Below are 16,941 nucleotides of genomic sequence, written 5' to 3' on the forward strand. Positions count from 1 at the left end.
AAACGTCGGCCGGGTGCGGGTTGTTTATACATTGACCCGCGCATCACTGATACATATATATAAAAAAAGCCAGTTCAAGCCAGGCAAAAGCTAAATGATCTGATAAATAATTGCATTAATCACCCAAATAGTTAATTTAATAGACAGTAGTCAATTATTAAGAATAGCTAGTTTAGTTCTGCAAGGATTGATACGATTAGATATAATTTTTCACAGTGATTTTATCACACTAGTCTCAACACGCAGGGCCGTTTTCAGGAGGAACAGCCAGGAATAATTGAATTAAATACGTTCATATAAAACAGCTCTTGTGAATATGAGTGAGTCACATAAGGAGTGGCTATTGATAAATCCATCCTGAATCACTGTTAAACCCAAATGCCCGGGTCACGCACATGTGCACATTACATGACTAAACTTTCATTCAGAGAGGCTTTGTTGAGTATTTACAGGACCGTTCCTGTAATCCTGGTAAATTGTAGCCGCGTTTTGCTCAGATATCTTGCATGCTAATGGAGGTTTTAAACATAAACCCTGATCTCCAGTGCTAGAAGACTGTCTGGCAGAACAAACGCTGCTAATTAGTAGTGCCATTTTTGCCCAGGGATTCACTCAGTGCGCTTTTAAAGCACACAGATCCAGATACAGTACATGGAAGTGAAACTGCCCTGGCTCATGGATTTTTCTGAAAAAGCAGCAGTTGTTCGTCTTTGATTCGGGGATGTTTAGCATCTCAGGAGAGGCTAAAGGTGATTTGGATGAGACGGGTCACACAGAGCAGTGTGGGTCTCAGCAGTATTATGCATTCATGAAATAGCAGCGCAAATGGCCTTTGCACATTTAATAGCTCTTCAAATCTTTCTTTTCTGACTGTATAATTTATTAGTGGTGCTTGCGAAGACAGGAATCACTATTATTATTGCTCATACTTTGCATTGGTGATTTGAACAAACCCCTGAACCATCGACTCTGGTGTTTAACTCTTGTGCTATTATCATTCAAAGCTTGTTTGTTTGGAGGATATTCACATGGCTCTTTTGTACATACATTTTGTGGTATTTATGTACATTTTTAAGCTTTCCAGACCAATTTTTTTGCATTTTTTTGACATCTCTTCTATTTTTGCTGAAGTACATTGATTTAATTCCGCTCTGCAAAAATGTGGAGTTTGAGCTGTAAATGTGCCACTTTTCAGGCCGATGAACTTTAAATGCATTATTGTGCAGGGTTTACTCCATAAAACGGATGTGAATGAAGCTGACAACTGGCATCTGCCTTTACAAACGATCCTGTGGTGTGTTCCACGCTCAGGACGTCAGCCCTATTTTGCCATCACATCCAGAGAACGAGAGCCTGTTATCATGCAACTGAAGCTGAAATCAGTCCCGCAGAACCCCGGCATGAGAGACACTCGCCGTGGAGAGCATCAGATGTGACCCACTGGAGGAGATCAGATATTATTCTCTTCTCATCAAGGGAGTTCACGGGCAGGGCATCGCCCGTCAGAGATCTGCTCCTTTCATCTGCTCTTTAAAGGTTACACAGACATTTTTCTGCTCACCAGGGACAACAGAAACACACAGAGGCTCAGAGACGTGTGTTTATTGATGTTACGCCGATTTCCATGGAGGTTTTTTTTGGAAGCGTTATATTAGTGTTGCCTTTTTTGAGTCATGATATATGAAAGAAAAGATGTTGGTGCTGATTGCATCGTGACTGCTGCTCCCACTTTGTGTAATATAATATAAAAATGTACATTTTACATTTATTACAGTGTGTGTGGGTGTGTTTGTATGAGTGTGTGTGTGTGTATATGTGTATATGTATATGTATGTGTATATATATATATATATATATATATATACATACAGTATATTAGTGCTATCACAATCACAGCTAGCATACATTTTTGTTTACATAAGTTATGTGTTTATATATATATATATATATATATATATATATATATATATATATATATATATATATATATATATATATATATATATATATTTGTGACAGCACAGAAGCACATAATATATATAAACAGTATGCATAAATATACAATATATATATATATATATATATATATATATAGTATATTTATGTATACTTTATGTTAGATGTGATTGTGTTTAATCAATTTGACAGCACTATATATATACTCTCACCTAAAGGATTATTAGGAACACCATACTAATACTGTGTTTGACCCCCTTTCGCCTTCAGAACTGCCTTAATTCTACGTGGCATTGATTCAACAAGGTGCTGAAAGCATTCTTTAGAAATGTTGGCCCATATTGATGCAGTTGATGGAGATTTGTGGGATGCACATCCAGGGCACGAAGCTCCCGTTTCACCACATCCCAAAGATGCTCTATTGGGTTGAGATCTGGTGACTGTGGGGGCCATTTTAGTTCAGTGAACTCATTGTCATGTTCAAGAAACCAATTTTAAATGATTCAAGCTTTGTGACATGGTGTATTATCCTGCTGGAAGTAGCCATCAGAGGATGGGTACATGGTGGTCATAAAGGGATGGACATGGTCAGAAACAATGCTCAGGTAGGCCGTGGCATTTAAACAATGCCCAATTGGCACTAAGGGGCCTAAAGTGTGCCAAGAAAACATCCCCCACACCATTACACCACCACCACCAGCCTGCATAGTGGTAACAAGGCATGATGGATCCATGTTCTCATTCTGTTTACGCCAAATTCTGACTCTACCATCTGAATGTCTCAACAGAAATCGAGACTCATCAGACCAGGCAACATTTTTCCAGTCTTCAACTGTCCAATTTTGGTGAGCTTGTGCAAATTGTAGCCTCTTTTTCCTATTTGTAGTGGAGATGAGTGGTACCCGGTGGGGTCTTCTGCTGTTGTAGCCCATCCACCTCAAGGTTGTGCGTGTTGTGGCTCCACAAATGCTTTGCTGCATACCTCGGTTGTAACGAGTGGTTATTTCAGTCAAAGTTGCTCTTCTATCAGCTTGAATCAGTCGGCCCATTCTCCTCTGACCTCTAGCATTAACAAAGCATTTTCGCCCACAGGACTGCCGCATACTGGATGTTTTTCCCTTTTCACACCATTCTTTGTAAACCCTAGAAATGGTTGTGCATGAAAATCCCAGTAACTGAGCAGATTGTGAAATACTCAGACCGGCCCGTCTGGCACCAACAACCATGCCACGCTCAAAATTGCTTAAATCACCTTTCTTTCCCATTCTGACATTCAGTTTGGAGTTCAGGAGATTGTCTTGACCAGGACCACACCCCTAAATGCATTGAAGCAACTGCCATGTGATTGGTTGATTTGATAATTGCATTAATGAGAAATTGAACAGGTGTTCCTCATAATCCTTTAGGTGAGTGGATATAATGCATGTATAAATATAATATATAATATGTATAAAACAAAAAAATTATACATTTTGAGGTTTTGAGTGTTTAAGATAAAATATTGATTTAGAATGATTTTACAGTGGTTACTAATTGTGAAATATTGTGATAATATAAATGGGTGATGCATTACTGTATCATGGTAAAGTTGGCATGGAACGGAAATGGCTATTGTTTTGTGTTCTCTAATGTGATGTCCGAGTAAAGTGGATTCTTGAACTACAAAAAATGCCGGACGGGACTTGAGTTTGTTGTCCTGCTGTCCTTGTGTTGGTGCACACGTCATCAGAGAAGAAATGTCTTTGAGAGTGAGAAGACGCTTTTGATGAAAGATTATGAGAAGATTATGAGAATTTTCACTTTTGATTTCATGGTAAATTTAAAGGCACTTACATTCTAATGATATGTGGCCACATTACCCACAATGCAAAAAACTTGGTAACCCCACTAGTTTGCTAGACTAAATGTTCACCAGCTTGAAGATTCTGTGCCCTTGCAGCATTTCCCAGGTAGATAAATTGTACTTTGTCACCCCTGTCTGTCCCCTCCTCCTCCTCCTCGTCCTCCTCCTCCTCGTGTCTATCAAGTGTCTTTCCTTTTTTCGCTCTTTATCCAATCCGTCCTCCCACTCCAAATCGATCTCTCCCTCATTTAAATTCATGTATGGCATCCTCTGGAGGGGCTGTTGGGATTATATTACACACAGAAGCGTTCAGGCTCCGGGGCGTTGCGATGTGTGGCGATGCCGAGAGCTGTTTAAATTTTAAAAAAGCCATCTGAATCTGATGGACTGACAGGCGGCTGCTGAATTTGAATCAAATACTGGATGGTGGCTATGTTGGTGGAATATCAGGAGCTGTTAAATGTATTCACTGCCATCGCAAACAGCAACAGTGAGCTCAAGAGAAACGAGGCGTGAAGTCGATTTCCTGTGTAATTTGTGCATTTGAAATGTTTGTGTTTAACAGGACTCGTTCTGAGAGAGCCATTAAGTTAAGAGGAGATGTCATTAGTGGCACTTGGATTTAGTGATGCTATTGCTCAAACTTCAACAAACCCTTACTTTAGTGCATAACTCGTCCCGCATTATTTGTGCTAAAAACATGAATGATACCTCAAATCCTAAGTATAGGGTGAATTCAGGGTGATTGGGACACTTTTTCCAAGTCATCTCAATGGCAAAAAGTGTCCCAATCACCCTGAAATCACCCTACTGTATGTGACCCTGGACCACAGAACCAGTCATAAGTCATACGGGGATATTTGTGGCAATAGCAACAATACATTGTATAGGGGCAAAATTATCGATTTTTCTTTTATGGCAAAATTCATTAGGATATTAAGTAAAGATCATGTTCCATGAAGATATTTAGTAAATTTCCTATTGTAAATATATCAAGCATTTATTATTAGTAGTAATATGCATTGCCAAGGACCCGAACTTTAAAGGTGATTTTCTCAATATTTAGATTTTTTTCCAGATTTTCAGTTGTATCTCAGCCAAATATTGTCCTAACAAAACATACATCAATGGAAAGCTTATTTATTAGCTTTCAGATGATATATGAATCTCAATTTCAAAAAATTGACCCATATCACTGGTTTTGTGGTCACATATTTTGTTGAGAAGTAGATTTTAGCCTGTTGAACAATATAATGGGTGAAAAGTAGACTTCTGTTGAGATCATAGAAACTTGCTGTTGGATTTTTTTCAAACGAGTTTGATCTTTGTCAGAAGTTAATGACACAAAGTCTGACATTTCTTGGCTGAACACAGGGCGTGACTTGAATCAGATTAGCAAATGGGTTGAAATTATGTAGGTTTATTTTTGTCAATAATATGCAGGATTTACTCACAAAGTAATGTGATTTAGTTGACGATTGAACATTTGTTTATTACCATTTTTTTCCCTGTGTGTCAAGGCCAGGCCGCATACATGTGGAAAAAAAGATCTTTAGACCCTCTGTTCGTTATCCCCATTATTCTCATTGTGTTAAGATTAGCTTTACTGTACATGGCTGTCTGGAATACTTGATTATGATTGGTCAGTCAAGTGTTTGTATACAATATCTCTAAACTGTATAATTGGCCATTGTCCCTGGCAACCAATTTCCTAGATAGCTTCTCATATCACTGTGTGATCGCTTTCTTCAAACATAACGGAATTATTTAGTCTGTTTACTGTCCGTGTCCCAGTAGTGGGACGCTTGGCATGCTTTTTCATTGCCTTTTTTCCCTATATCACATTTAGTAATCAAATCTTTTAGGCGGGCTGAATTTTTGTGATATCAACTTCAAATTTGGAACACGACATTTGGCTTTCATTTTCTTCTTTAGACTCAAATTATTTTGTCAAATATATATTTTGTATAAAAAAGTGTAGTTCGGTTTGTTGCATTTGAGTGCATTAGCACCCGCCCCTTTTTCAGCAGCGCTTGTTCCGAAAAGATTATTTTCATCCATTTTTCCCACAGGGATTTTAAAATAGTCTTTGTTAAAGAAGCCAATCAGCTACGAGGTGAATCAAAACACTACAAACTTTGATTTGAAGCCAAAACGTTTTTGAAAATCAGACAAAAATACAAAAGTAGAAGACTGTGTACTTAATGGCTTGAGTGAGGGAAAGAACTTCAATCCCATGAAGCATTGCAAACAGCATAATCAAATTAAAAATGTTGGAGAAATATAAAACTACTCATTTACAATATTTATAAATACAATATACTTTACTTTTATTGCAAATACACGTATATATACAAACATTTCAGTATTTTGAGAATGTAGGGAGATGTAGGGAGTGGGCGGAGCTAAAAAGCTATTTTGGAGTGTGTTGCTTTTTCCAGCTCTCTGGTATAATTTTCTGTACAGCATCATGGGTATTGTAGTTTTTCACCAGGAATTTTACTGTTAAACACGGTTATTTAAAAATAAGCTGAAATGGGCTGACAGCAAATGCTATAGATTTAAAACCTAGTAGCTCACAGTAAGGCTGTCTTTAAAGATTTCGGTAACACTTTTCTTGAAGGGGTGTGCATAAGACTGACATGAGACCTTCATAATCATGACATGACACATGGAGTTTTTATGCATGTTCATGACAACTGTCATTAAGTGTCATTCGCTCAATTATGTAGTTTTTAATGCAAAGATGACATTGAGATGTCTTAGTTATGACAACTTGACATAAACCAATACATCATAACCTGTCAGTGTCTTTGTCATGACAACTTGACATTACCAAGACAACATAACCTTTTATAAACATGACATAGCAGATTTATAACAGTGTCATGAATATTTTTCTTGACCTAAACTACAGTGGTACAAGTTGAATTTGTCATTAAAATGACATTAAGTGTCAATACTCTTTCAAATTATTTTATAACAGTCAAAACTCACCTCAAAATGATAGAGTGTTACCACTGGTTAGGTGTACGCCATTATGATGATGTCTTAGCTAGACTTATCCATGATGTAAAAGCAATTCAAGAAAATATAAATGTGTGGGATGCTGTAATTAACTGTTTAGGTAACTTTTTTCCAAAAACATTATGAACTGAGAAATATTCACGACTTTGTTATAAATTAATTTGACAGAGTATTAACACTTAATGACATTTTAAAGGACAAATTCAACTTGTACCACTGAAAACAAGATTTATGACAGGTTATGTTGTCTTGGTAATGTCAAGTTGTCATGACAAAGACACTGACAGGTTATGATGTATTGGTTTATGTCAAGTTGTCATAACAAAGACATCTCAAATAATGTCATCTTTGCATTAAAAATGACACAACTGAGCGAATTACACTTAACGACGGTTGTCATAAACATGCATACAAACTCCTTCATATTCATGACATGTGTCATGTCAGTCTTATGCACACCCCTTCAAGTAAAGTGTTACCAAGATTTCGAAGTTATCGTTAAAAAATCTATTTCCTTATGGAGAAAATGATTGAAGTGTTTACTTCCATAACCTGACTGCGGCTCTCTATAACACAGGCCTGGCCACCCTGTCAGGGTTTATATTGCGATAAGGACTGGCTTACATAATTACCTGAATAAACATCTAACCTGATCTGTCTCTATCTCTCTTGTTCTCCCTCCAGGTATCATTGTGCTTCTGCGTTGAGCTCCTGGATTTCTGCACCTGTTCATTCTGTGGATCTGTGGAAGGGATGGATAGATAGATAGATAGATAGATAGATAGATAGATAGATAGATAGATAGATAGATAGATAGATAGATAGATAGATAGATAGATAGATAGATAGATAGATAGATAGATAGATAGATAGATAGATAGATAAATAGATAGATAGATAGATAGATAGATAGATAGATAGATAGATAGATAGATAGATAGATAGATAGATAGATAGATAGATAGATAGATAGATAGATAGATAGATAGATAGATAGATAGATAGATAGATTGATTTTGGGAAGATATCTCGGAGAGAGAAAAAGAGTATGAGGCAAAGTTTTAAGTCTGAAGGAGCGATGTGATGGTTGGATTCCTCCTACAGCTCGCCGGCTACAATGGACCTCCAAATCATACACTGAAACATCACAGCTCAAGGTAGGGTCAAAACATTTCCTCAGCAAACACGGTTGAAAAAAGTAAATATAGGTTTTCCTTGTTGTTGTTGCTGTTGCATGTTATTTTTTCTCTGAAGGCCAAGGTTAGTCAATGTGTCTTGTGCATCCAGAGAGAGCAGAGTTGCTGAATACAGAATAGATGTTGTTACGTGAATATGGTTGGTCATATGTTAATGAGCTCATGATTGTGATGTCAATTAGGGGTGTGATTCGTCACTGGTCTCACGATTCAATTCGATTTTTGATTATCATGTCAACAATTGGATTGCCTCCTCAATTTTCAATATTACTGCACATGGCTACATTTTTGTCAATCAGTACAAGCAGTCAGATATATGAACTTCCTTTTTATTTTATCTGCTCGAAGAAAGTACACTTCCTGAATGTAGCAAACATCAAACTCAACTTAAGTCTGAGCACAGCAGACGACAGAAGCATTTAGAACTAATAATCATTTGTAAATAGTAAAAGCACATGAAACTGTCAAGTAGTTTACTTAAGTTACAATAACACTCATACGCACATGCATGCAGCCTCGCACACACACACACACGCAAGCGCATGCATGCAGCCTCGCATACACACACACACGCACGCACATGCATGCATGCAGCCTCGCACACACACACGCACGCACATGCATGCATGCAGCCTCGCACACACACGCACGCACATGCATGCATGCAGCCTCGCACACACACGCACGCACATGCATGCATGCAGCCTCGCACGGTAACACTTTAGAATAATGGTCATTAGTTAACATTTGTTAACTACATTAGTTAACATGAACTAATTATGAACTGCACTTATAAAGCATTTATTTATTTTTGTTAATGTTAATTTCAACATTTACTAATGCTTTATTAAAATCTTGTTAACATTAGTTAATGCAGTGTGAACTAACATGAACAAACCATGAACAGCTGGATTTATATTAACTAACGTTAACAAAGATGAACAAATACAGTAACAAATGTATTGCTCATGGTTAGTTCATGTTAGTTAATACATTAACTAATGTTAACTAATCACCATTATTCTAAAGTGTTACCCCTCGCAAACACACACACACTTGCACGTCTTGCGCGCGCGTGCACACACATGCATGCAGCCTCACACACACCCACACATACACATGCATGCAGCCTCACACACACCCACACATACACATGCATGCAGCCTCACACACACGCATATGCATGCAGCCTCGTACACACACACTTGCACGCAAACACACGCCCACACACACACATGCATGCATTCTCCCACACACCCACACATACACATGCATGCAGCCTCACACACACACACTCACACACACACACTCACACACACACGCACACACATGCATGCAGCCTCGCACACAAACAAACACTTGCACACCTCACACACACACACACACACACACATGCACATGCATGCAGCCTCGCACACACACACTTGCACGCCTTGCACACACACTTTCACGCACACACATGCAGCCTCACATATCGCGGGTTGATTTCCACACCGTACATATGATTTCGCCGATCCAACACCCCTGTAACACCCCCTAGATTAGGGCTGAACGATATGGACAAAATTTCATATCTCGATTTTCATGCCAGATATCTCGATATCGATACAATACGATATGACTACGTGTTCGGTGAAAACCAGAATCTGAATTAAAATGTGTTTGATTTAAGCCTACATTTCAAAAATTTGTGTCAGAAAATGTATTGTTTTTAAGCCTTTCGCACGTACGATCACACAGGTGTAATCAGTCTAGGCTGGTCCCTGGAGCGGATGATCAAGTGCATCACATGATCAAATGTTGAATTTAGCCAGAGACAGGCGCGCTCAGAGCTGTCATATATCACAACTTTTCAGTGTTTTCAACCACATACTGTTTATTTTAGGTTTCAAACATATAAATTCACATAAGTACTAAAAAAGAGTTTGTAAAATACACACTGATGTCTATGGAAGAGGTAATAATAATCCTTTCCATTATAATTCGACATGTTTTATTCACATCAGATACACATTGTGTAAGTAACTTCAATGTTTACTCTATTCTATTCCCAGTTCACCAGCCACTTACTTTTAAGTATTTCGGGAGTAGTGGATGAATTCACGTGTTGTAAACATAGAGGTTGTAAATCCAACAGATCCGATGCGGCACAAACTAACACGGCGGCGCCCATCGCGCATACAGCTCAACTAACGCGATCGTTATAAAGGTGTTTAAACAACAATATACTTCCACTTGCATGTATTTGACAATCGGAATATCAGATATTTCATGCCATAGCTAACCCATTTGTGAATATTCTGAATAAAAAAGGAAAAAATGACATAAAAGCAGATCATCATTCATTTAGCGTTGTTGCTGCTGCGGTGTGTCACGTGACAAGCAATGACGCATCACCATGGAAACGCCGCCCCCCCCTCTCACAATATAGTTCCCACGTCCCTGGTAGTGTGTGCGCGCTGGCTTTAGCGGTGCATTCAAGGGCACTCGTAAAACTGATGTTTGTTGTGACTGCCAGAGTTGTATGCAGGGCGAGCGCGGAGAGGGGAAATCTATATCGTTGCTTTTTTCGATAGTAATATCTTGAAAGTTCATATCTCGATATAGATACGATAACGATATATCGTTCAGCCCTACCCTAGATGTACATGAATTCCATTTTTCGTTAGCACGAGAAGCGCGTATGTGACGAATGATGTCAGAGAAACGTCAGTAGGCTATAATCGCATATGGTCTATTACTGCATCGATGCAGAATCGTCCACGTCCACATCGCGATGCATCGATTCATTTCAACACCCCTAATGTCAAATGCAATGATTTCTGAGAAAGGTGTTTTTGCCGTTTCTGGATGGACTGAGGTGGGGTTTTTGAGTTGTGTTGTTTACCACTATTTAAAGTGCTGCTATGAGCTTAAATACACTCACCTCAATCTTTTTATGTTCACGCCAACGCTCTAATGTTTTTAAGATCCAGTTTCATTCACATAATCCAAGCCTAGAAAGTCTAATTTCATCTTTCACACATTATTCTCTTGATTGTTCATCATGTTGCGTGCGCGTATAAAAGCTGCATGTTCAGCACAGTCACACTCTCTAATCCTCTCAGCGTCTGCAGGAATATTCAAAGAAAATGTTCTTGTTCATATTGTTGTCTCATTGTTCCTGTTATTGCTGCTTCGCTGGCACAGCGTCTCTCATTATCAGCGCTGTTAGCAAACGCTCCACAGAGGCCTGAGAACATGGAGATACTCCAGCGAGTCGTGTGCAAATGCGCCTGTGGATAGACAATGCGCGTGTGTGTTTGTGAATCTGTGCATGTGTTTACCAGTGTCCATGAGTTGCTTAAGGAATGTGTGTAAGTGTATGAATCTTATCCAAAGGTTGAGAAGTGTGTGTCAGACTCGAGCAGGAAACCTGGCTGCACAGGAAAGGAAATAACCTATCAGCCGGCAGATGGGGGGGACAGCATGTGTTTACACTGCACAAACACACACACACACACCCTCTCTCTCCCCGTTCAGCCCCTCTGTCTCTCATCCACACTATGGGTGACATTTTTCAGCCTTTTGACTATTTTCTAATTTCTTTGTTTATGTACACACACTAAAATCAAATTTTGGGGTTGGTGAAATGTTTTAATGTTTTGTCTCTTCGGCTCACCAAGGCTGCATTTGTTTGATCAAAAATACAGTAAAATCAGTATTATTATAAAATATTATTACAATTTTAAAGAACTGTTTTCTATGTGAATATACTTTAAAATAGAATTTATTCCTGTGATCAAAGCTGAATTTTCAGCATCATTACTCCAGTCTTCAGTGTCACATGATCCTTCAGAAATCACTCTAATGCTGATTTGCTGCTTAAGAAACATTTATTACTGTCAATTCTGCTTCATATTTTTGTGAATTTTTTTTTTTTGATCAATAGAAAGATCAAAAGAACATAATTGAAATATATATTTTTTGTAACATTATAAATGTCTTTATCACTTTTGAACAGTTTAATGCTGAAAAAAGTACTTTCGTCAAAAAAACTAACAAAACAAAAAAATACTGACACCTAACCACAAATGTGTATTTGTGTTTATTACTTCTGAAATGGTTTTAATTGGTGGATAGATTCAGAAAAAAGTCCAGTTAAAATTGTTCTATTTAAACAACTAAATAATGAAAATAATCATGTTTTCTAGTTATTAAAAAAAAAGTTATTATTTTTTTTAGTTTTGAATCTTCATTAAAACAAATAGTTTGAACTAATTCAACTGTTCAGTATGTTTGCTACAGAAGTTTAAATTACCGTTCATTGGCCAAATAAAAGCACATTTGAAATCATTGTGATTATTCACAATGTTGCCTGATTTTATATTGTCAGCAAAATCATTGTGAATCAACCGTACATTCATACAAACACACAAACACTCACAAAATTAATGCTCATTATAAACCCTGTTTATGTGGCCCGGTCTGTCCACTCCAAATGCCAAGTGGAATCTATCAGACTGGAGATTGGCGTTCTGCTTGTTCTCATTCATTGCACTGTGACATTTACAAGAGCTTTGCTGCTCTCTTCTCTCACAGCATTTAAACAAATGAAAATTCATTCTCTCCATCATGTCGTTCCAAACCTGAGTGAATTTCTGTCCTCAGTGGACCATGAAAGGAGAGGATCCTGACTGAATGGGGACCAAAAATGACTAAAAAGCACCATAAAAGTAGTCAGTATGACTGGTGTGAAAATTAAAAATATAGATATATTTTGCGGGTTTTTTTTGCACACAGATTTTTAAAGTAAATTTCACATATGGAGTTAAGTAAACTCTACTTAACTAAGTGAAGTAAAATTAACAAAGAAAATAAGTAATTTTAACTTGGCCAGTAAAAGGTTGTTGAGTAATTTCTACTTAGTTTTAGTTCCCTTTGCAATCATTTTTACTCAAACAATATAACACTGAATTAAACCACGCTTTTAAAGTGCATGCTTTACTTGGAAACATCTAGGTCAATAATACAATAGATATTGTCTAGACACCATATCATAAGTAACGCAGCACCTGAACACAGAGACCTCAATATTTGGTACCTAACACACAATGACGGTAATATTAGATGGATTGTTTTTGAGTATTAATGTGTCACTTTGAGTAGAAAATGAACTCTAGATGCCACAAAATGGCAAGTTACTAAACCTAACAACAAAAGCAATGATAAAACAGTGTAAATACAGCTGGAAAACAGTGAAAAATCCACCTCATTATTATTATTATTAAGCCCCAGTGCATGATGGGAACACCAGTATCAGAAGTTGAATAGGGTAACTTAATTTCTAAAAGCTTCTTCTTTTTTTTTTTTTAATTACATTCGTGTGTCTTTAGTATTTACTTCACCACAGAATCATTTTCATTCTCCCAAGGCTTATGAAGTCATAGTATTAAGTAAGGAACATGTGCAAATTTAGCTTTTTATTCACTGCTCAGTTTTTTTGAGTACACGTACACTCATACCGTTCAGAAGTTTGAGGTCTGTACGATTTTTGAAATGTTTTTGAAAGAAGTTTCTTTTGCTCACCAGAGCAAATTCTTTTGATATCAGTGAAGCATGATTGAATGTCATTGCTTATTCAAAGCTATCATGTGACTTTAAAAGGCTTGGAATATAGTGCACAAGAAGCACAGACCACATTTGTAATACTTTTATGGTGCTTTTTTAATCATTTTTGCAGCTTAAATGTCTATCCTTATTCAACTTTATAATCCTTAGAGCAGCGTAAACATTCTAGGTGTGTCCCAATTTGCTTACTTATGCACTATTCTGTGCCGATTTGTAGTATAAATACTGTGTGTTCACGCTGAAAATACCCAAAAGAAAAAGTGCACTTTAAATACCCAGATGATGCGCTTAGTTAAATGTAAAAAAAACGATGTGTGGCATGTTGCACACTTCATGCACTCAACGATCACTGCTTTAATTACATAGTGGAAGGGGAGTGGTTGAATGACAAAATAACCTTATAAAAGTCATACACTGCACTGTTGACTACATGTACAGTATAAGTGCATAGTGCATCATTTGGGATGCAACTTCTGTGAATATCCCACATAAGAAGGTTTGGAATGTGGATGAACCGTTCTATTAACCTGATGATTCCAGCCAGACGGCGTCTCAGCATCTTTAACGATAGTAAAACACCAGAGACGTCTCTCCCCCTCTGTCTGCTCAATCTCTCATTTCTCTCTATGATCATTTGAGTCTTTTCATTTCCTGCGCTGTCTCGGCTCAGGACCAATCAAAGCTGGGATTGCCCTCCCCTGGTTTCCTGCATGGATTTCATGTCTCATTAATAAAATGCCAGCACGCACACTCCCTCTCTCTCTCTCACACACACACAACATGTGCGCACACACTCTTTCTTTCTCACAATGGACCATCTGATTCATCAGAGCGTGTTATAATGTCACGGCTCCACCTGGTTTACAGCTCTGTCCTGTGTAGTATCCTCAACGGAGACTGATATTCTTCTCATCTAGTCAGTCTTGGGTGGGTGGGGTTTATGCTGAGAGCTGGATTCTGATTGGCTATTTATTTCACTGCAATATCTGTCCAGTCAGATGTGGCTTTATGTGCAGTCTTATGTTAGATTAATATGTTGAGACAAGCCATGTGTAGGTTGATTCCCCTGGTGTTCGGGATCTATTTTTTTCAATTCCATTTTGTGATGTTAGTGGTGCAGAAATGACGCACTTCACCTTTAATAAGCCAAAGGCATGATGATAAAGTTAGATTTGTCAACATTAATTTTTTTTTATTTATTCATTCAAAAATTCCATTAAATTCTATCTTGCTTTGCAGTGTTATTTTAGTATTATTTACATTCTATTATATTTTATATTAATATTTGGAATTGGCTTTAATTTTCCATTTTCTTTTAAAATATTTCTATTTAGTTTTAGTAATTTTAGCACTTCAATTTAAACATGTTTATTTCAATTAGTTACGAAGTTTAAAATGATCATCTACTGTTTATACTTTATTTCAGTTTGATTTCAATTCATTAAAATTATTTTTAATCAGGGATTTACCAATTTGAAAATGTTGGCCTATACTATAAATTATTTATATTAGAAAGCCGATAACAAATATATCGTCTGATCTTAATTTTTATATAATTTTTCAACAATTCAACAACAAGATAAGATTAGAAATAAAACAAAATAATTTAAATTCTTTCTCAGCATAATAAATAATTAATGTATATATATATATATATATATATATATATATATATATATATATATATATATATATATATATATATATATATATATATATATATATATATATATATATATATATATATATATATATATATATATATATTTTTATTAGGGATGCTCATTTCATTTAATTTTCCCAACCGCCGCTCATTATCCGATTATTAACCGTTAACTGATAAGATTATAATATTGAATTGGCATTAAATTAAAATACGATTGACGAATGTTTGTGAACCGTTAAAATTAAGACACTTTTTTTCACAGGTTTATTTTACAGTGCAACCAGCATACAGATCAGATTAAATATAATTAAAAATAATAAAATAAATAGGCCTACACTTAATATTTTTCAATTAAATAATTACCAAATTAAGATGACAAAATGAAAATACACTGAATCCGTTTGAAGCTTTGAAGAACCGGAAGAGTTTTTTTGTCAAATAAAAATAGCAGGCCTACCTCTATCCACACCTTGTATAGTTTTATTTTTAAAAGTAACATGTCTATGTGATGTGGGTTAGTCTGGAGCGCAGCCTGTTGACAGCTAAACCCACAGCAGAAAACACCCTCTCCAGTCTTGTTTATACTTTCGTCTGTCTGACAGTGCGTACGCCTTCTGTGCTCGCCGTTGTGTTGTTCTTTGAAACAGCAGAGGGCGACTCGGGGTTCTATAAACCATCAGGAAACAGGCGAGAAGAACATACGTGACAATGTTTACTTTAGTAAACTTGACCAAAACCACACTACGAAAAGCCGTAAACAAGGCCCACCAGTCAGGAGCTTGTACTACTGCTGTATTTTAATACCGCGTAGCATATTTTGCAAGTAACTTCTTCGCCCTTTCTGTCGAATTGGTCTCACAAAGTAGGCTTCTTCTTTCCCATTGCTTCATTTTGCGAGGTTAAACGTGTGGTTGTACGTGTCGACGCGTTCCATGAGTGAACAAATGCAGCATATTTTTCTTTAACCATGCAGCAAACAAACAAACAAAAAAAACTTTAAAAAAAAAAACGTTTAACTAATAGTATTAAGTATTCAATAGTATTCAAAGTTTTTACTTCTGGTTAATGGTTAAATGGTCAATATGAGTATCCCTAATATATATATATATATATATATATATATATATATATATATATATATATATATATATATATATATATATATATATATATATATATATATATATATATATATAAAAAAATCTTTTTTTTCTTTTTTTTTTTCTTATCAGGCCGATAACGATAACATTGAAAATGAACGTATACAGGACAATACCGATATGGTGGCAGATATATCGTGCATCCCTATTTTTAATAGTTTTAGTTTGATAACAACACTGTTGCATTACAATACATTTCAGATGGATTTTTTTTATTCTTGTTCAATGCATCAGATTTTAGAAGCGAAATGGTTTTCAAATGCAGCTTCATTTTGACTTTAAACTCAAAGAATATTGCGATTCAGTCTTAAGCTCGGAACACACTAAGCCGACGGTCGGCCGTAGGGCAGTTTTCGTACATCGGTCAACTAGAAAGTTTTCTCTGTGTGTTCCACACTATCAGCTGAAGTTGGTCCTCGTCGGCTATTTTTCGGCTGATCCGACATGTTGAATCGGTGTCGGTGCTCATCGGTCATTCTACTT

At 36.6% G+C, this 16,941-nt stretch overlaps 1 protein-coding gene across 2 annotated transcripts in view; it reads left to right on the plus strand.

The window, feature by feature from the left end:
* Positions 1 to 16,941, plus strand: part of ptprea (protein tyrosine phosphatase receptor type Ea) — a 130,730-nt gene that overhangs the window by 56,752 nt on the left and 57,037 nt on the right. For both annotated transcript variants that reach the window (XM_079846055.1, XM_079846054.1), the window contains one exon: positions 7,511 to 7,983. The gene's annotated coding sequence lies outside the window, so the exon portion shown is untranslated. The remainder of the gene's footprint in view (positions 1 to 7,510; positions 7,984 to 16,941) is intronic.

Source organism: Gobio gobio (genome assembly GCF_949357685.1).
Source record: "Gobio gobio genome assembly, chromosome: 20".
NCBI classification, from domain to species: Eukaryota; Metazoa; Chordata; class Actinopteri; order Cypriniformes; family Gobionidae; genus Gobio; species Gobio gobio.